The sequence below is a fragment of the Peromyscus maniculatus genome, chromosome 11, assembly GCF_049852395.1.
Source record: "Peromyscus maniculatus bairdii isolate BWxNUB_F1_BW_parent chromosome 11, HU_Pman_BW_mat_3.1, whole genome shotgun sequence".
NCBI classification, from domain to species: Eukaryota; Metazoa; Chordata; class Mammalia; order Rodentia; family Cricetidae; genus Peromyscus; species Peromyscus maniculatus.
This window is the reverse complement of record NC_134862.1, coordinates 70,791,434-70,812,709: the sequence shown is the minus strand read 5'-3', so window position 1 is coordinate 70,812,709 and position 21,276 is coordinate 70,791,434. Positions and strand designations below refer to the sequence as shown.

Genomic DNA, 21,276 nt, shown 5'->3' with positions numbered 1-21,276 from the left:
TGAGATGTTAGAGGTAACACCACACCCACTCCTGGGGGGGGGATTTAGGAAGAAGCTGGCTTTGAACTATTCTGAAACAGTCAAACTCTTCAGTTCTTAGGAAACTTTCACAATTGTGGGACAGAAGGTCACTCCATAGAAAAAAGAATTGCAGTAGTAGTCATCTGAGTACAGTATGCATCTGAGTCTATTCAATATGTTAATGCTATACATTCACAGGTTACTTTCTTATGCTTAATAATGATTGTTGGGTATTACTCAGGTTAGTTGTGGGTAATGGGTGAGAGATGACAAGGACGAGGAAACTACTTGTTATTTTTATCCATTGTACATCCTGGAGGGGAAAAACAGAGATTATCTTTATTCCCACGACATACCTTGTGCTACCCATACAGTCTTGCTGGAAGGCTCAGTTTGGAATTTGGGAGCATGGGTCCTGTGGATGCTCTGGGAGCAAGGGTCCTGGGGATGAATTGGCAGAGATATGGGGAGAGGTTGGAGGGAAACCAGGTGGGAGAGAGAGAGATCCTAAGGAGAAGGGAGTGGACGCTGACAGATCTAGTGGTTGGATTCTGGCTCTGGAAGCTGAGAGAGAAGATGGGCTGAGACCCTATGCAAGTCCTTCTCCATCACAGGTGAAGAGGAAGCTCTGGGAGCCACCAAGGGAAGAGCTCAGTGCAGGCTCCTGCTCCTGTTGCTTCTTAATGCTGGCCCCCTTTAAGTCACCTCTCCTTCATGGCTCATGAGTCTTCTGTGCAAGGCAAGAAGTGCAGCATGGTACTCAGAACTGAGCAGGTTACCAACACTAGGGGAGTCAGAAGTGGGATGAAGGTCAGGGAGAGCAGCCCAAGGGCCAAGAAGGAAGGTGTAAAGGGAGAGTGAGGGGACTCACAGGGGCAGGCACATTTGGTCACTTTTCCTTTTATACTCTTATACTCTTCTATATCTGTTGCTCAATAATAGCTTTAATGAGATACTCATATACCACGATACTTTTACCTTTTAGAATATACAATTCAGTAGGTTTAGGAGTATATTGAAAAAGTGCCATCTTTTTCACCACTCTGATTATAGACCATTTGACCACCAATAGAAACTCCCACACCCATTCATAATCATTCACTGCTCTCACTAGATCTAGAGACCACATTTCTGCTCTCGGTCTCTATGGGTTTGCCTGTTCTGGACATTTTGTATAAGGAGAAACAATCACATGTGTGCTTTTGTGATGGACTCCTTTACTTAGCAGAGTTGCCCAGGTTCCTGCCATATGCACCAGGGCTCCACTCCCTCCACGCTGCTTTCCTTACTGAATGAGCTCGGAGTTAAGTCAAATCACAAACTTCACAGCAGAGCTTTCCTAGGGAATCTGCCAGACAAGTCAAATAGTGATGATTCTTTAGGGATGAAGATTGGGGGAAACTCCAAAATCGTTCTGGTCCCTTCCATGGGTGCCAGGTTGCTGATCTCACAGCATCTCTGGTTTCAACATTGTAGAATTCTGAGGTTATTATGGGGATTAGAAAAGGGGGTGAGAATAGGACGAATTCAGATGCCACAAAACTAGATGGCCTTGGGAACAAAAAACCCTAAAACTTTGGTTAACTTCCACAGATCTGGAAAGGTCAATTTCTCCATTTTTCTCTACTATGGTCTTTGCTTCAGTGGAGAGGCAAAAATGTGGTGTTTCCTATACCATCATCTGGAACATTGCTCTTTCCTGGTATTTCAAGGCTCTCTCTCGCAACTCGATTATAAAAGAAAACTTAGAAAGGACATAAACATTCATGGAAATAAAATAAGTCTGTCACATAAAAGTTTATCACCACCACTTGGAATATCATTCTTCTGTTTTATTCGTTTTCCATAGCATTTGCTGATATTTTCTGACTATAGTAGTGACCTAGAGTGAGGACCATAAAGTAAGTTTGCTGAGGAGTACTGTGTTAGTGTCTAACAAGAAGATGAATTTAGGGCAAAAATGAGTCCAAGTTAGAAAGCATAGAATAACGTAAGAGTAAAAGTTAAGACATCTTATAATTTCACTCTCCAGGAAAAATACTTGTGATTCACCACCAAGGCATTTTCACTATTCTAAGAATTCTTCTGTTTATTACACACCCTATAGTCAGTGTGTGTGTGTCTGTGTGTGTGTGTGTGTGTGTGTATTTATGAGTATATTTTAATTAAATATTTGTCATATGATTATATTTTTTATGAACACACAAAGACTATTTTTCATGTTTATATTTGGAAGTATAATATTCCACTAACTATGTATATAAATTTTCAACTTTATCAACTTTATTTTTAAAAAGGACATATTTTAATGAGGCACAATTTCCTCATCTAGGGCAGTTATGCCACTTCCCACTTAATACTAAAAATAATATTGCCTCGAATGTCCCTGTAAAGACTTTGCATCTCTGATCAGTTAATCGAGATAAATTGCTACAGTTCTTTTATAATTTGAAGTTTTAAAGTTTATAATAAGTACTTATACCTTTACAAGGATAATTACTAAGTTCAAAGCAGAAGTATCTAAACATATTTTCTGTATTTTCATTATAGAAAGAAAATTTGTAGAACTATATGTTAGATTTGTGAATTTTCAAAAAGTGAGTACACTAGTGTGGCCATCATGCCAATCAAGGTCAGGATGATGTGGAAGACAATGACAGGACAGTACTGTGCTGCACTTTGTATCCCAAGTGGACCTCAAACTCGTGACACCCCTGTCTCAGCCTCCTGTGCTAGGATTACAGTTGGGTACCACTGTGCCTATCATAGTAGCTGAATTAGCTATGTATTCTATGAATAACTGTTATATGTCTAATATTGGAGTCGTTCCTGTGAAGACTAGATTACTAAAATCAGATTCATCTGAGATTTTCAGTTCTCTCGTTTTCTGTCCTGGAGATGTGACCTAAAGTACAATGTTTAAACTTTCTGTAGCTCAAGTTCCTCATTCCTAAAACTAAGAACATCAGTATGTACTTCCCAGGATTGTAACAAGTGTAAAACGGGTTGAGCAGGTAGTAGAGTGCTTATACCATAGTGAAAACCCAATACATTTCAGTTCTTTTTTTCTTTTTTCTTTTTTGGCTTCCTACATGATACAGGCACTTTCCTCAAGATTTAGTCAAAGGTAAGGTAAAAGAACAAGGACTTCAACAAATAGAGATCATGCACAGTTAAGTAGAGTGATGTGGAGTGGAAAAGAAAAACACAGCTTAGCGTTCTCTGTTATATTTTCATTTCATATGAAAAAATATTAATGTGTCAGTCATATATGCAATATTTAGTATACCTAAACTAATATTATATGTCAAAATCCATGAAGCTGTGTTTAATTTTATAAATTTGATAATTGTTCTTAAGAGACAAATATGTTCTATTTGATTTGGAATGAAACATGGAAATTATCTTGCTTTGTGTTGTATTATTCTGTTTCCTGTGACTATAACACAATACCTGAAGGAGGGTACTTGTCAATTGAAAGGCTTCATTTATCTTAGTTTTGGAGGTTGAAAGTTCAATATTAGGTAGACACATCTGTTTGGGCTTTGATGAGGGTTCTCTTGGCCATAGTACATGTCAGAGGATTGGAAGGAGCAGCTGTATGTGGAAGGGTGTAAGTACACAGAGTGGTCTTGCTTGCTCTCTTGAGTCTTTATAAAACTACACTAATGTCTTTGGAAGGGCATGCCCAGGAATCTAATCAGTTTCAATAGCCACCCACCCCCTAAAGTTCCCACTATCTTCTGTCACTGTACAACTAGGAATTGAGTTTCTAGCTCATGAGCCCTAACTTAGATAGTATCCAAGTCTTAGCATGAATTCTTTTTGAAGTGCCCTGTGTCTTTCCTGCATCTAATTTAACTCTATAGTTTCCTGTAGAGTCAGTATAATACTGTCAATGTTCTACTAACTTTTAGTACTATTTATTGATCAATTATTAGACAGAAGTAATAGTCTTGAAACCATTCTTGATCTCTGTCTTCTATTCCTCACCTTGATTTTTAAGTCACTGGGACCAATAAATACACAAATATTTGTAAGATTATATGCATGTTAAAAATGTAGTCATTATTTATAGTAGTCATTAAATGTCAGACTAAGTGTGATATAAAATGAGTATCATGTTCCAAAGAGATGTCCTTTGAGACAGGGGACCACAAAGGAAGAAAAGGTTGAGCATTTTGTGAGCACTGTCCCTCTAAGAGGCTAAGGCATACACCTCTTCCTCTCCTGGAATGAAGAAAGTTTGCAGCTGGAGGGAAGAAGTTTGTAACAAAAAGGAGAGGCTGTATATAAAAACCACAGATGCACCCCAGTAGAGCCTGGGATAAAATCTGAGAATGTGAGCAATGGCTGTTTCAGAATTGCTGTATTTTCTTTCTGTGTACGGATTTAGAAGTTAAACCTTATGTAATTCAAGAAGGGCAGAAAGACAGCACATCTTAAAAGAACAAAGGAGTGAGAATCTAGACAGGTACAAGGGTTAGAAAGGGTAAGGGGTGGAAAGATGTTAAGAAGAAATGAAGATAAATATAGGTAATGCCATGAAGGGACCAACACAAAGGGAGAGTTGAGTGAGTGAGAACATAGAATGAGTGAATGAAATCAAGACAGGATGGGAAATTCATGGAGCAGGAGCAGTAGATGGAGACCCTAACAAGGAAGAGTAAAGGGTAATAGTACTGGGCTTTGAAGGGATGGTCTAGGATATAAGAGAGGTTAAATTCTGTAAGCGAATGAAAACTGAGACAAAGAGTTACAGTGGCTGGCAGAGAAAGCGGGCCTTCGACTCTTGGACAGCATCAAGGGGAGTTATCAGTTTCCTTGTTCATTTCTTAAAGTATGGCAAAGAGCTGTCAAAGGGAGGCAGCTGGGGATACCTGGTCCTGACACCTGTTCAGTTCCTCGGGGGTCTCTGTCCTATCTAAAGACACAGATGTTTTCCTCCTGTTTTCTGTAGCATAGATCTGCTACCTTCGTTCTAACTGTTCTGTGCAGCAGGTAATTGTGGGAGAGACACTCTTGTGAGAAAATTGTATGTCATCTATACATTGACACATCACACCTGAGGATAATTCACACACACACACACACACACACACCTGAGTGGGGGAAACAATTTCTTTTTTTTCCCATTGTTTTTTTTTTTTTTTTTTGGTTTTGGTTTTGGTTTTGGTTTTGGTTTTTTGAGACAGGATTTCTCTGTGTAGCCCTGGCTGTCCTGGAATTCATTTTGTAGACCAGGCTGGCCTAGAACTCACAGAGCTCCACCTGCCTCTGCCTCCCGAGTGCTGGGATTAAAGGTGTGTGCTACAACCCAGTGGAAATAACTTCTTAAACTCCATTCTTGGATTCTGTCTCTTCTTCTCAATGCTTCACAAGAAAATTATGAGAAACTTGATCAAATTTCTAATTGATTTGTTATCCATCTTAGGCAGACTATGTATTACTAATGCCATTTACTATACTGATTAACACCTATGTACTCTTGGCAATAGAATAATATGGAAGTAGAATCCTTTTCCCCTCCTGAAATTTGTGTCTCTTTCTTTATGCAGTGGAGTTTGGGGCCCGGGAAGAGTCTATGCTGGAGACATCTACCAGTAAGGGGTGGCCTCATTACCCTGCATAAGGTCTGAGTTAAAATTTCTCTGACCTCGCAAAACTGTAAATAGTGGCTCCCACTTTGCAGCCCCCAGGGCCTTGTGTTTGGATGAGTTGCCCACATGAAGAACACGTGTGACCAGATCTATGCAGTGACTCCAACCAGGAGCAGAAAATGGAAATGCTGAAGTGATAGCAGCCATGACCACTCCTTGTTGGGCTGTACTCAGGTAAGACACGCTTCCTTGAGTTGTAATATCGACTGCGAAGTTGCCTTGTTTTTACCAGTTAATTAGGAGAGAGAGGAGAGAGAGAGAGAGAGAGACAGAGAGAGAGAGAGAGAGAGAGAGAGAGAGAGAGAGACAGAGAGAGAGAGAGAGGCAGAGAGAGAGAGAGAGAGACCGTATGTGTTCAGATCTATAGTGTTCATCTCTTCTATTTTCTTCCCCTTGGTTTCCAGTGCTTTCAATGTTACACTAAGCTGCTTGTGGCCGCCGTGGGTGTTCATTTAAAGGAGGTGAAGTATTGGGCAAAGAAGCTTCGCTTAGAGTGTGGCACACGGGGACACTCAACTTGGTGCCTGTGTAGAGTCCTGCAGGCGCAGATGTGGTGTGACTTTTGTCTTCTCAGCTGGCCTCTTCCCTCCCGGGCTTCAGCTGAGCCGTGTGACCTGACTGTAACAGATTTGTTTTCAGTGGCATTTGGTACTTGGTGCTGGCTCACTGTTTCTGTGGGGGATGTGTCACGCTGAAGTCTGTAGGGGTAGCAGACTGTACCCCTCTTTGACATTATTACTCATTTCTTGAGTGGAGAATGTCATCTAGTGTCAACTTCCCCCATTTTTCAATGTGTCGGAGCTGGCTATGTCTCTTTGCCGTCACTCAAGCAGAAAGTACAGACTTCACAGACTCCCGGGCCGGGGTGGGAGGGGTGGGGGGAGGGTGTTGGGCTTCCTTTTCCCTTTCTTTTCAGTATTTCTGACTTAATGTGCGTCCCTCAACCTGCCTGATGCCTTAAACAGCCGGACAGACTTGTTTTGTCCCAGCTTCACGGTGAGAAACCTCTTATTTTAAATGTTTGAGAATCTTGCAGGGCCTTTGGGTCGCATCAAACATAAAGACTTGTTGCTTTCGGTTTCTGCCCGTTACCCTGTGACACCAAGGCACAGGGTAAAACTTCTCAGTTTTGTTTTTAATGTCTCCCAAGGTCTCCGTGTCTTTCTCCCAGCATGTTCATGCATGAGAACATTTTCTATCTGCATTTTATTTGATCTTACACATTAGCTCAGTGTTTTGGTTAGATTGGGAGGGATGTTGGATGAACTATCCATTTCCTTTCTGTACGTGCTGGCATGCCTCATCACAGAGTTTCCTACAGCCCATGATGTCAGGTAGCCAGTGTTCTCTTGGCCTGCACCTGCGAGGTTACAGTTAACAAGGACATTTGGAGTTTTTTGTTTTCATATTTTTATTTCTTCCCTTCTGCTAGTCATTTAATACACATATGCACTATTGGGTATTCCCATGTGCCAACACTGTGGGGGTGGGGGCTGCAGCCTAAGTCCTCTCACATGCCTGCAAACACTAGCTTTCCTTTTGTTGTGTGGCATGCCTTGGGTCTAGAGTTCTAAAGAACACATATTGGGACAGGCTGTCTAGGATAGAGAAGGCTTAATGCATGATTTGAAAAATAACAAACCCAGAGAGAGATTCTGCTCTGACTTTTTGTGGTCTTCTCAGAAGCCTGTCTAGACTCTGTAGCTCGTTTATACGCTATCTGGGATAGGCCTGCTCAGCAAGACGTCCTCAAAAGCCAATGACGGCCCATAGAGTCTGTGCTGGTTTCTACTCCGTGACCCACTGCATTCATCTTTCTGGTGTCTGGGAACAGATCTGAGAGGCAGAGTTGCATGCCGTCTAAGACTAACAGCCTCAGGCCCACTTGGTGCCTAGTAAGAGGAGTGTGCACATGGTGTTATGTCTTCCTCCAAGCTTTGCTCAACTGTCTTCTTCTCACTGAAGCTTATTCTAATGCCACTATTAAAATTAAAAACTGTACCCTTCCAACTGTCCACCCCCCAACTCTGCTCTTCCATAGGGCATACCTTTTTGTATATGTTTACTGTTTATGTATATATTTGTTTTATTTCCCTGATCCCTTTGGGTTATAAATTCCACAAAGGCAAGGACTTTAAAAAAATATTTTAATTGTTGCATCCTCAATGCCAATGAATAATCTGGTACAGAATAGATGCTTGCTAAGCAAATATCCTTGGTTGAACAAATGTGTGCCCATAACAATACTTATTTTACAGTTAAGGTCAAGGCACACTGATGTTCTGAAATAGCTTATGGTGACTGCTTATAGGTTTTTCAGTCTGAGCCCAACTCTTTATGATTACCTTCACCACCCTCATCACCTAATTCTTCTTGGGGGTTTTCAAGGGATGTTTCCTATGTACTTACAAAAAAATTCCCATTCTCGTCAGGAAGCCGGATCAGTGCCCAGTGAGCCCTTCCATGGCAGAGCTGGGTTCATGTGACACAGAGACCTCTGTCTTCCTTATGATATGAAGATTTAGAAGGCCCAGACAGGCATTATTTCCATCCTTTTCTTTCCCAGAGCATCACCTAAGCCTTCAGTGCTGTTTATAGCTCCGTGTACCAGAGTGGTGAGGATGTCTTGATTATTTTTACCACTTGATTTTGTCACTCATCTTCTGTGTGTGAATCCATAAACAGTGTGTATCTTTGCCTTGGGAATCTAAGTGATGAGTATAGATACTGCAATCTGTTAAAAGCATATCAGTGTCCATTACTTGACTCTCCCAGGAGTTGTTAAGCAGGCTCTAGACTACAGTCTAGATTTAATTTTCCTGAGAGTTTTCAGTCCCCCTGAGAGGACTGAATAGAGATCAGTGGGCAATAGAGATCCCAGCTGAGAAACAAGAGTCACCACAGTTGGGGTACCTGGCAGGGCTCCCATATGGATCAGGCTCAGAGCAGCTGACCAAGGAGATTGAGTGAGTGTCTATTTTGTGTTTTCTGTTTCCTTTTGTCATCTTCTTATAACCTTTAGGAGTCAGGCAAAGAGAGATTCTGCTGTTTGAAGGACCCCTCAGCTAGTCTAAACCGAAGCGAACGGGGGAGACCATACAAACAGCACTCAGCACATGATTAGAATAAGGCAAGGACAGGTAAGGGCTGAACCTGGCTTAGCAACATAATTCACACTCAAGTTTAAAGGCTGGGCATGGTGGCTCATATCTATAAATCCTAGCTGAAACAGGAGACTCAAAAGGAGTTTGAGGACAGTCTGGACTGCATAATGAACTCTACGTCAGTCTGGGCTCAGTGTGATACACTGTCTCAAAAAACAAAACAACACAACAAAACAGGCCCGCTCAGTTGAGTCAAGGGTCTTAGGAAAGCCATCTCTAAACCTATCTCCGGCATCCCAGTGCTTCACATTAGCCTGCTTCATTAGATTCTCGTCTCTTCCCAAACAGTGACAGTCTGTCCGCAGGAGCAGAGCAGGGAAGAGGGCAGCGGTCAGCCGGCGCCTTCCGCATTCACTAGGTACTCTTTCCTCTTTGCTGGGTCAGCCTGCTGCACCCACCGTCGAACCCACTGTTCCTTGAGATCTAGAAATCTTTGTGCTGTCTTTTCAAAGAATGAGTTTTATGTCAAGGTGGAGAAAGAAGTGTGGCGAGGATGAAGGAACCCAGGCATTCCAAACTCCCCTCAAACAGTGCTCACTCGACCCTTATCTCAGAGAGCCGCCTCACCTTCAATTCCAGAGACACTGGCGCCTCCCGTTCCTGAGAACTCTGAAGATTCTGTCTGTGGTGTTAATTCTCTTCAGGTTTGTCCATTGTCCCCATGAGGTTTGGGTCTCTCAGATATCCAGTTCCTTATGAGTTGTCCATCTCTTCAAAGCATCTGCATTAAGTTACTTTGGTCTTTTCTCCTGCTCTACCATTCTGGGGGATTTGTCTTTTGAAGACATCCTTCACTGTAGAAACCGGTTTAAGGAATGAAAGAGATGAACACAGGAAATTTGCCACCTCATCCTGGACCCTTTAAGGAAGTCATCTCTCTCTAGAACCTTCTTTATGTTTTTCTGGGAAACTCATCTGTTGATTGGGGGAGGGGAATCATATTTTCAACCTGTTTTAAATTAGTTACATCTGAACATTTAAAATCACTTTAAGGAATGCTCTGTCTCTCTAGGAAGTAAAACTAGATGTTCTCTTACCACTTCTCCTTGCTCCTGTGTTCCTACTTTATAAACTCTCCATGCATCTTGATAAGGAGGCTTTGGGACCATGTTCTCTAGAACCATGTGATGTGTGTGTTTTTCTGGCTGCTGTTTGCCTTGCTGGCAAAGCACATTTCAGGGTAGCTGGTACCTTGATCTGAATTGTTCAGAACCTGTTAGTACCCATCTGCTGGCCTGGCTTAATTTTGGCTTTCACTGGCCATAATCCCTGGGGTCTCCACCATTTCTTCCAGTTAATCCACTTATCCACGGGTCTGCCTCGGCCTCTGCAGTATTGTTCCTGCGAATGTGAAGTCAGTGGGTGGTCTGTTGGACGTTGATTCCTCCCTGATACTCCAAGGGAAGTAAAGGTTGCTTTGGAAGCTGAGTTGGAGACATTCTCTCCACACTGAGTTTCTTAATTGTGTGTCCATACACTATTGATATGAGTATTATGCAGAAAGCTCAGAAGGGACTAGGCACTAGGCAGGTTTCACTGTCCCCAGGGTTAACTGATTATGAACCTCCTTTACTATGGACCAAACCCTGGAATGCAGGTAACCAGGACCCACATGGTTAATAGTCTTGCTCTCCTGCTGCCCTGATTTTTTTTCCTTTTTAAAAAACAAGAGAATGGATGTTTCCAGGGCCATATCTTCTATTCATCTTGGAGCAGAAAGGCTCACTGGCTGTATGCCAGGGTCTATGTTCCCATCTCTGGGAGTGAGGCCTTTGATACGGGTATAATATTTTGGAAAGACTCTTTCTGGACAGTACAACAATGCCTTTTAAATGTATCTGTATTTCAAAGGTTGGATATTAGATAACCTTTTCTCTTTGCATTCTTTTTATAAAATATTTTGGTTCTTCCTCCCTGCAAAACAAAAAATGGACACAAGTCTGTTGCATTCAGAAAAAAAAGGAAAAAGAGAAAGGCAAGTAGAAACTTTCCAAGTGCTGTCTGGCTCGGTCCTGATGGAGTGACAGGGATGTAGTTTGAAAAGAATTCGGAAGCCTGTCTGCCATGAAGCACTTGACATTTGGACAATGTGTTGGAGCAGGGATTCTAGTTACAGAATCAGAGATTTGGGGCTACAGAATTCTAGGGTTTGGGGCAGAAATAAACAATCTGAGTGTTATCCCTGTGAAGTAGGATCATTGCTTAACAATCTCCCTCAGTGGGTTTTTGTCTCTCACTCCCATCTCTCATCCCCACTCCTGATGTAATCCTTTCTTTTCAGCAGACGCTTCCCGTCTGATTTTGATATGTGACCCATTGGATTTAATTAGGGTTTCTTGCCCCTGTGTGGGTGGGAGGTTGTTTACAGGAACATGGGCAACATAATAATGTCTACCCCAATGGGAAAATGACATTTCCTCTGCCAGCAACTATCAACTGCCAGGATAAACACATCTGCAAGTGAGTTCATAAGTGCAATGTCTTTGTCATGCCCCAAAGACATTGGAAACACCTAACTGATTATATGTATGTGTGTATGCATATATATACATACATAGATGTATAAATAATATCTGTATATTTTAATAAAAACATTTATAAGAATTGAGTCTCCAAAAATGGACACACACTAATGTTGGCTTATGAAATTCTGAGTGATTTCATCCTTTCTCCCTTCACAAAATCTACACATTTTCTTTAATTACATCTGTTACTTATCAGAAAAAATTATGATCAAAGGAGAAAAGCGAAATGGTAAAGGTATTAAAGAATTGGTTTTTTTAAAATAAAATTATTTCATTTTTCACTCAAACAGCCAAGGCTACCATGATACTAACTAGCCGGCTGAGATGTGAGTGGGCTGAGTGCTGGTATATTTGGGTCTTGCAGCTCCCAATACACACATTCTAATTATCGCATCAGGTTGATTCTCCATCCCCATTTCCCCATTGCGTTCTAATGTGCACACATGTCAAATTGTTGTTTGGTAATAACCCAGATGAAGACAAACATTGTGTCACTCTCATGCCAGGATGATGATGGCTGAAGATTAAGTTGAGATCAAAGCTTCACTTCTCTCTGCATTTTGTCAACATCCTGAACTTAAGGCAGAGGGTAGAGGCTACCTCTGGGCTTCAATGAAAATGAGCAGATTTTCCAGTGGTCACACAGATGGCCCTGGTGAAACTGAATGGGTCATAAAAGGGGTGTTGTTATAAGAGGTAAGGGTTCATGGGGTTTGGAGGGAGGTAAGTGACAGTACAGGAATAAAGTAATCATGGGGCATTGTACACATACATGTAATTGTCAAAGAACAAACCTAATTAAAAAAAACTATAAGATTTTGTATGTGTTTTCATTTCATTTGGAATTACTAATAGTTGCATACGGTATCCACGAGGAGGATAAAACAAAAAGAAATTTGAAAAACTCAGCAAGGCTCCTCTCTTATCATTGCAAAATGGAAGGCTTCTAAAATCTCAGCTGCAGAATGCTGTAATTCAAACCAATAGCCTGCTTCTAGATCAGAGGTTCTCAACCTGTGGGTTGCAACCCCAGTATTGAAGACCCTATCACCTAAGACCATTAGAAAACACAGATATTTGCACTAAGATTCATCACAGTGGTAAAAATACAGTTCTGAGGCAGCAACAAAAATAATTTTATGATCGAGAGGTCACCACAACGTGAGAAACTGGATTCAAGGGTCGCAGCATTAGAAAGGATGAGAATCATAGCTCTAGGGGAAAACTGCTGCTTCTCACCACATGGGGGCACAATGACACCTCGTAAAAGTGGCTCTCAGCCTCTAGAGGCAAAAAGATTAGATCCCTAAAGGGAGGGCTTCAGGACTTCAGGAGAACCTGCAGAAAGAGAGGAACCGGTCCTATGTGCTTCTGGCTTCCAAGAACAGACACAGTTGTTATCTATAATCAAAGCTATAGTTATGTTAGTTAAGTTTTCTATGTATATATAGATATACTTCAATTAGGTAATCTTCAAACACTTAAAAGACCTACAGAATATGGCATTTAAAATGTTTTAAAAAAACAAGAAGAAGCAAAGTCGCCCAGGAAGAATAGAGAGCCAGGAAATTATCAAAGTGAGAGGTGAAATTAATAAAATAGAAACTAAGAGAATAATATAAAAAATTAATGAAACAAAGAGTTGGTTCTTTGAGAAAATCAACAAGATAGACAAGCCCTTATCCAAACTAACCAAAAGACACAGAGAGAGAATCCAAATCAACAAAATCAGAAATGAAAAGGGGGACATAACAACAGACATTGAGGAAATCCAGAGAATTATCAGGTCATATTTCAAAAACCTCTACTCCACAAAACTGGAAAACCTAAAAGAAATGGACAATTTTATGGATAGATACCACATACCTAAGTTAAATCAAGACCAGAGAAACTATTTAAATAGTACAATAACCCCTAAGGAAATAGAAACAGTCATTAAAAGTCTCCCAACCAGAAAAAAAGCCCAGGACCAGATGGTTTCAGCACAGAATTCTACCAGATCTTCAAAGAAGAGTTAATACCAATACTCTCTAAATTGTTCCACATAATAGAAACAGAAGGAACATTACCAAACTCCTTCTATGAGGCTATAATTACCCTGATTCCTAAACCAAACAAGGATGCAACAAAGAGAACTACAGACCGATCTCCCTCATGAATATTGATGCAAAAATACTCAATAAAATACTGGCAAACAGACTCCAAGAACACATCAGAACAATTATCCACCATGATCAAGTAGGCTTCATCCCAGGGATGCAAGGGTGGTTCAACATACGAAAGTCCGTCTATGCAATGCACCATATAAACAAACTCAAAGAAAAAAACCACATGATCATCTCACTAGATGCAGAAAAGGCATTTGACAAAATCCAACACCCCTTCATGATAAAAGTCTTGGAGCGATGAGGAATACAGGGAACATACCTAAACATAATAAAGGCAATTTACAGCAAGCCAACAGCCAACATCAAATTAAATGGAGAGAAACTCAAAGCAATTCCACTAAAATCAGGAACGAGGCAAGGCTGTCCACTCTCCCCATATTTATTCAATATAGTACTTGAAGTTCTAGCCAGAGCAATAAGACAACATAAGGAGATTAAGGGGATACAAATTGGAAAGGAATAAGTCAAGCTTTCCCTATTTGCAGATGACATGATAGTATACTCGAGTGACCCCAAAGATTCCACCCAGGAACTGATAAAGCTTATAAACACCTTCAGCAACATAGCAGGATACAAGATCAACTCAAAAAAATCAGTAGCCCTCCTATATACAATGGACAAAGAAGCTGAGAAGGAAATCAGAGATACATCACCCTTTACAATAGACACAAATGACATAAAATACCTTGGGGGTAACACTAACCAAGCAAGTGAAGGATCTATATGACAAGAACTTTAAGTCCCTGAAAAAAAGAAATTGAAGAAGATGTCAGGAAATGGAAAGATCTCCCATGCTCATGGATAGGCAAGACCAACATAGTAAAAATGGCAATTTTACCAAAAGCAATCTACAGATTCAATGCAATCCCCATCAAAATACCAACACAATTCTTCACAGACCTTGAAAGAATAATACTCAACTTCATATGGAAAAACAAAAAACCCAGTATAGCCAAAAGAATCCTGTACAATAAAACAACCTCTGGAGGCATCACAATCCCTGACTTCAAGCTCTACTATAGAGCTACAGTAATAAAAACAGCTTGGTATTGGCATAAAAACCAACACGTGGACCAATGGAATTGAATTGAAGACCCTGACATTAACCCACACACCTATGAACATATAATTTTGACAAAGAAGCCAAAAGTGTGCAATGGAAAAAAGAAAGCATCTTCAACAAATGGTGCTGGCATAACTAGATATCAACGTGTAGAAGGCTGCAAATAGATCCATATCTGTCACTGTGCACAAAACTTAAGTCCAAGTGGATCAAGGACCTCAACATAAATCCAACTACTCTGAACCTGCTAGAAGAGAAAGTAGGAAGTAGTCTTGAACACATTGGCATAGGAGATCACTTCCTAAATATAACACCAGTAGCACAGACACTGAGAGAAAAAAAATCAATCAATGGGACCTCTTGAATGAGAAGCTTTTGTAGAGCAAAGGATACGGTCAACAAGGCAAAGTGACAGCCTACAGAATGGGAAAAGATCTTCACCAGCCCCACATCTGACAGAGGACTGATATCCAGAATATATAAGGAACTCAAGAAATTAGACATCAAAATGGCCAACAGTCCAATTAAGAAATGGGCTATAGAACTAAACAGAGAATTCTCAACAGAGGAAACTCAAATGGCTGAAAGACATTTAAGGAATTGCTCAACATCCCTAATCATCAGGGAAATGCAAATCAAAACAACTCTGAGATACCACCTTATGCCTGTCAGAATGGCTAAGATCAAAAACACTGAAGACACTTTATATGCTGGAGAGGATGTGGAACTAGGGGAACTCTCCTCCACTGCTGGTGGGAATGCAAGCTTGTACAACCACTTTGGAAATCAATATGGCACTTTCTTAGAAAATTGGGAAATCAATCTCCCCCAAGATCCAGCTATACCACTCTTGGGCATATACCCAAGGAATGCTCAATCATACCACAAGGGCACTTGCTCAGCTATGTTTATATCAGCATTGTTTGTAATAGCCAAAACCTGGAAACAACCTAGATGCCCTTCAACTGAAGAATGGATAAATAAATTGTGGCACATATACACAATGGAATACTACTCAGCAGAGAAAAACAATGACATCATGAGGTTTGCAGGCAAATGGATGGATCTAGGGGTATGATTTTTAAAATGTGTGCATGAGGGAGTGTTTCAAAGGGAGGGATGGCTTATAGAGACAGCTTTGGCTTTAACATCTTTGAATTTTAGGTGTTGAGATATAGTATTTCATATTTAGGGAGTGTTCTTAAGGGCACTATACATTTTAGTTGGGTGAATGAATGAAATCCGGGTCTATCAGGCACTAAGACCACAGAACTAGCTTACAGGGTAGATTGAGTCATGAAGATTTAGGAATTGTTAGCTCAGCATTGTGAAGATTGGAAGAACATGGATTTCTCAAGGAAGAGATGCAAGGAGTAAATGGCAAGGGCTCAGAGGTGTGAGCCTTGGGGTGGGTAGGTAATAATTTAATCTGGAGGCAGCCAGACGAGCCACTGTGAGCCAATCAGTATCACAGCTCAGCTAGGCATAGATCTGCTGTTTGGAATCTAAGCAGACTCTTAGTTACTTGCTTCTCAAACATACAAGAGCTATTTAAGATAGTTTTAAAAAAAATCCAGGACTGGACAGATGGCTCAGAGTTTAAAAGCATTGGCTGCTTTTCCAGAGGACCTGGGTTTAATTCCCAATATTCACATGGTGGTTCACAACCCTCTGTAACTCCAATCCTAGGGAATCTGATGCCCTCTTCTGACCTCCCCTGGCACCAGAAATACACATGGGTGCACAAACATACATGCAGGCAAAGTACCCACACTCATGAACAAATAAAAAAGAAAATGTCTAATCATGATAAATATTTTAATACATACAATAAAAATTCCTAGAATGTATGAAAACTTCCATGGGTCAGAAAGACCAAACTAGAAGCTGGGGAGATAATTCAATTGGTAAAATAGTTTAGTAAAAAACACTCAGTTCATACCTGAAGCATTCTTGTGGTTATAGTGGTATACATGCACATTTAATACCAGAGCTGAGAAACAGGAGCATTTCTGGGCTTGTTGTCCAGGTAGTCAATTGGGGAACATCAGGCAAAATCAGAGACCCTGTGTAAAATGAAAAGGTGGCTGGGTGGTGATGGCGCACGCCTTTAATCCTAGCACTGGCGGGGGTGGGTGGGGGGGTGGGGGGTGTGGGGGGAGTTGGGGGGGAGTGGGGTGGGGGTGGGGGGCTGGGGAAGCCAGGCGGATCTTTGTGAGTTCGAGGCCAGCCTGGTCTACAGAGCGAGATCCAGGAAAGGCGCAAAGCTACACAGAGAAACCCTGTCTCGAAAAACCAAAAAAAAAAAGAAAAAAAAAAAAAGAAAAGGTGAAGGGCTTGAAAAGACACTGGGCATTCTCAAATTGACTGCTGGTCTCCACGTGCCTGAATACACATGTGTATATGTACTAACACATGCACACACATACACAGGAACATGCACACATTGGCAGAAACTAACCATGAAACATGCAATAAATATCCAGCTTTACTTAGAAAAGCTAAAATAATATGATCTTCATGTTTAGAAAATTGGAAACTTTTACATTTAAAATCAGTACTCATGCTGAGAATGCAGCTTAGTTGATAGAGTACAGCATGTGTGAAGCTCTGGGTTCAATCACTAGCACCCAGTGAACCAGGCGCAATGGTGTTTATCTGGCATACATGAGAAGTGGAGGCATGAGGACTACGAGTTCAAGGCTAGCTCCAGCTACAAATTGGGTTCAAGGCCAAACTAGATTGCATAAGACCCTGTTTAAAAAACAAACAAAATTCATATAAACTCTCTAAGGATTTGACAACATCATATTTGATTCAGTAAGTTCTTGCAAGTTATCTTAAAGAAATAGTTGTTTGACACCAATATTTAACCATAAACATTTTTATTACAGTTTTTATATATCAGCTATGCAAAGCAAGGCACACACTTGAGCTGATCTGAATAGTCATTTGGAACATGGCCACCTGTTGTGTTGACGTGTGCTTGGCTGCCCCCTCTAAGTATCTCTCACCAAAGCTGTCATAGTGGTGACTTATGTGTTGTGTTCTTGCACAACTCATATTTTCATGGTTATTTCTATAGTCTAATCTGTGGCATTTATCTCTCTTCTTTTACAGTTGTACAACCCCTTCTTACAAATTATCAGTGTCCTTGTGGCCGAGTCTCATTTGCATGTAGTAGATTATCTGGTCTTCCCTCTGAGTTTCATACATAAATCTTTCACAGTTCCTCAAAGTATCTTGCTTTCCAGTTGACTGATATTTAATCAAGTATTCTTACACTCTTTTAAAGTCTAAACTCTTTTAAAGCAACAGTTAACAGTGGCTCCAAAAATGCATGGACTACTTGAAGTAAATTATCATGAATACATTCTGATTTTTCAAATCTTTTAATGCTCCATTTTACATTCAAGACTAGGTGGCTTGATTAAAGTTACAAGTTGTATAGCTCTAACTCCAGTTTTTTTTTCTTTTAAAGATTTTATTTTTAAAAGTTATGTGTATATGTGTGTGTCTGTTTGTGGCTCTGTGCACATAAGTACAGTTGATATGGGTGCTGGGAACTGAACTTAGGACAGCTGGAGGGGCAGTATGCTCTCTTAACCACTGAGCTATCTCTCCAGACCCCCAACTCTAGTCTTTAAAAACATTAAGTATGCACTTAAAGGCTTAGATGACTTGCATAAGTAGCAAAAGAATCCATCAACGACCAGGGCATTCAGTTATAAATAAATTAGTAAACACTAGATTTTATTTTTACAGAGTCCCGCTGTATCACCTAGGATGGCCTCAAAGTCTTAACCCTCTGTATGTCTTCCCTCTGAGTGCTGGGATTGTGAGCTTGCACCACCACATCTGGCTTTAGAATATAGCTGGGCGATTATCTGCAAGCCATGCCCTTCTGATTCCTGGGAAGTGGTCGTATGTATTGTCTAGTTAGACAGATAGGCAGAGAAGTAGATATGATAGATATGAGAAAATACACAGCAGGAAAATTATTAATGGGTGGCCACAATTATTAGTCATTGCTTGTTTGACAACACCTTCTTCAGCACTGTCAAGAGTCAGGAGTGAAATGAGAGAAACTCAATTCTTGGTTGGTAGGCATAGCTGGATTTATTAAATGCTCAGACTCAATTAGTTTATACAAAGTCTCATGGGGCTCCTCTTTTTTCACTCAGCTTGTTTTCTTCCCCTAAACCACCGCTGTACATTGAGTATATTGCTAAATACGTCTTTAAAATACTAGCAAGATGGCTTCTTTGTTTTGTGCTGAGACTGGAGGCATGGGTGCCTTACACCTCATGGAAATGTTTTGTATCTCATGACTGCACACAGAAAGGATGGACAAGCAACCGATCTAATGACACTAGGATAATTCACTAGACAGTCCAGTCATATATGGAGAAGACTACAAAGGTTACAGGAAACACCTTGAAGAACTGTCCGTAGGGCCACCCTGCCTTTTTCATAGGCATAGATACACAGATGTTCATTCCATGGTTAATCAATTTTCCTATTTGCAAAATGGTGCTATTCTTGCTGTGTTTGCTATGTGGGTAGTTTGAATATATTTTGGTTAGCAATCCAGAACTGAAAATTTCCACATTCTAGATATACCCAGAGAGATCCAGATAATGCAAAGCACATCTGTATTCTATGAAAGTTTTTCTGCTAAGCCACATGGAGGTATTTGTTAAGTCCACCTGTTTCCTTTGCCTAAGCACCAACCAAAGTAAACTGTCCCCTGACTCCTTCCTAGCCTCATTCAGCTTCAGCTCTGCATCGGTCTATTCTTAGAGCCAGAAGCAGCAAATCTGAGGAGGTGTTAGCTGCAGTGTGTCTTTAAGGACCCAGCATATCCATAGTTTAATCTGTAAACCACAGGCAGCATCCTCAGCCACACAAGAGAGAGATGTCACCTATTGAAACTTGGGCATCTAGTGTTTATTTACTTACTTATTTGGTTATATAAATTATTCTGGTTCTTGGCACTTTAGATCTATTAATGCTTTTAAACTAAATTCACACACACACACACACACACACACAGAGGTTGGGGAAAGATGCTGAGATTTTATGATCCTTGTGAGACAGGATGAAAACAGGTTAGTATAGTGATCATGAAAGCTGACTCTGATGTCTCACTGTGTGGGTTAAAATTGTGTTTTTGTCATATCATAGGTTAGTGAAGTTAATGATTATGTTCCTCTGCTTTCTTATCTATGACATGTGGAAAACATAATTCATAAGAATTACGTCATGGTGAAGAACTACTTTTGGAATACACTAAAACCTTAATAAATGTCATAATCGTCCAGCAATATCATGTGGTGGTTCCACCAGAAAAACACAGTGGTGTTTCTGAGAAGTGGTCATCAATGTCTAAACACGCCCCCTGAGTTTTATTAGCATAGTCATAGTTCACTGACTTTGATTTATGTTTTGGTCTTTAAAAATCATGTTCATAATCAACTGATCTAGTAAACAGAAAGTCAACATATTAAGTTTTAATTCATGATATTACAATTTGTTTTGATTGGTTAGTTTTCCCCCACCCAGGTAGAAAAAAACAAATGAGGAAGGAAATCAAATTATAATCAGAAAATTAATAGAAAATAAGGCATTTGATTATGAGGAGGTTCTGTGGTCCCAACTGGATGATTAAATTTATCTGTCATCTCTAAGAGTAAATGCAGATTGGCAAGACAAAAACCATGCTCACTAGTGAAGAAAGCATAAGGAGTGTATTTTCTTTCCAACCCATAGGTTCCACTTTGAGAGAGAATAAGCCCCAGGCGTACATTCTTCATGTTTCATATGTGAGTCTTGTTTTCCCACTTGCTATTTGGCCCAATTCGGCACAGAGGTCCACAGAGCTCAGACAAATGACAGAAAATCGCGCCGAACAGAATTGCAATTGTGTTCAGGCCACTGTTTCTCCCTGTTACTAGCACAAGGCTTCTCTGAGTACTTCAGATGGCTCTTGTTGGGATGTTGTGTATGCTGGGTGTTTAAACCATGAAGAGTTACACAAATTAAGTAGCCTGTTACGCATCATTAACTACTTCCTAATGAATAAATTCTGCTGCTTCCTGGCTGTGTAGATTGTCTTATGGGGGAATAATGGCCATCAGATCACTAACTGTAATTTAAAACATTTGTGCTTGTCTTTTGATTATGGATTCCCTAGTTAAGTCACCAACATCTGTCTGCCACAGAGTGCCATGTCTTATGGGGAAAATGGACATCAAACAATAACTGTAATTTAAAACATTTGTGCTTGTCTTTTGGTTATTGATTCCCTAGTAAAGTCACCAACATTTTCTGTCTGTCTGCCAAAGAGTGCCCTGTCTTATGGGGGAAAAAATGGACATCAAAGCAATAACTGTAATTTAAAACATTTGTGCTTGCCTTTTGACTATGGATTCCCTGGTAAAGTCACCGATATTTTCTGTCTGTCTGGTACAGTGCCCCTCCCAACAAGTAGTTATTGTTAGCCTTGTCTCTGGCCTTTCCAAAGGGCAACTCCCTGTGACTTTGAGCAAACTGCCAAAGTGTATTTCTGTATGTACCAATCTCTGTTGCAGGCCAGATTATCTTGACTGTCTCCTTCATACTCAATGGAAAAAATCTGGTTAGTGTTTTCACTTGATGGGATAGTACATAGGC

At 40.5% G+C, this 21,276-nt stretch overlaps 1 protein-coding gene across 6 annotated transcripts in view; it reads left to right on the top strand.

The window, feature by feature from the left end:
- The window catches only part of LOC121821165 (uncharacterized), a 227,489-nt gene that overhangs the window by 9,210 nt on the left and 197,003 nt on the right, over nt 1-21,276 (top strand). For 5 of the 6 annotated variants that reach the window (XR_013043360.1, XR_013043359.1, XR_013043358.1 and 2 more), the window contains exon 2: nt 5,714-5,855. The exons of the other annotated variant lie outside the window; for it this stretch is intronic. The gene's annotated coding sequence lies outside the window, so the exon portion shown is untranslated. The remainder of the gene's footprint in view (nt 1-5,713; nt 5,856-21,276) is intronic. 6 annotated transcript variants of the gene reach the window in all.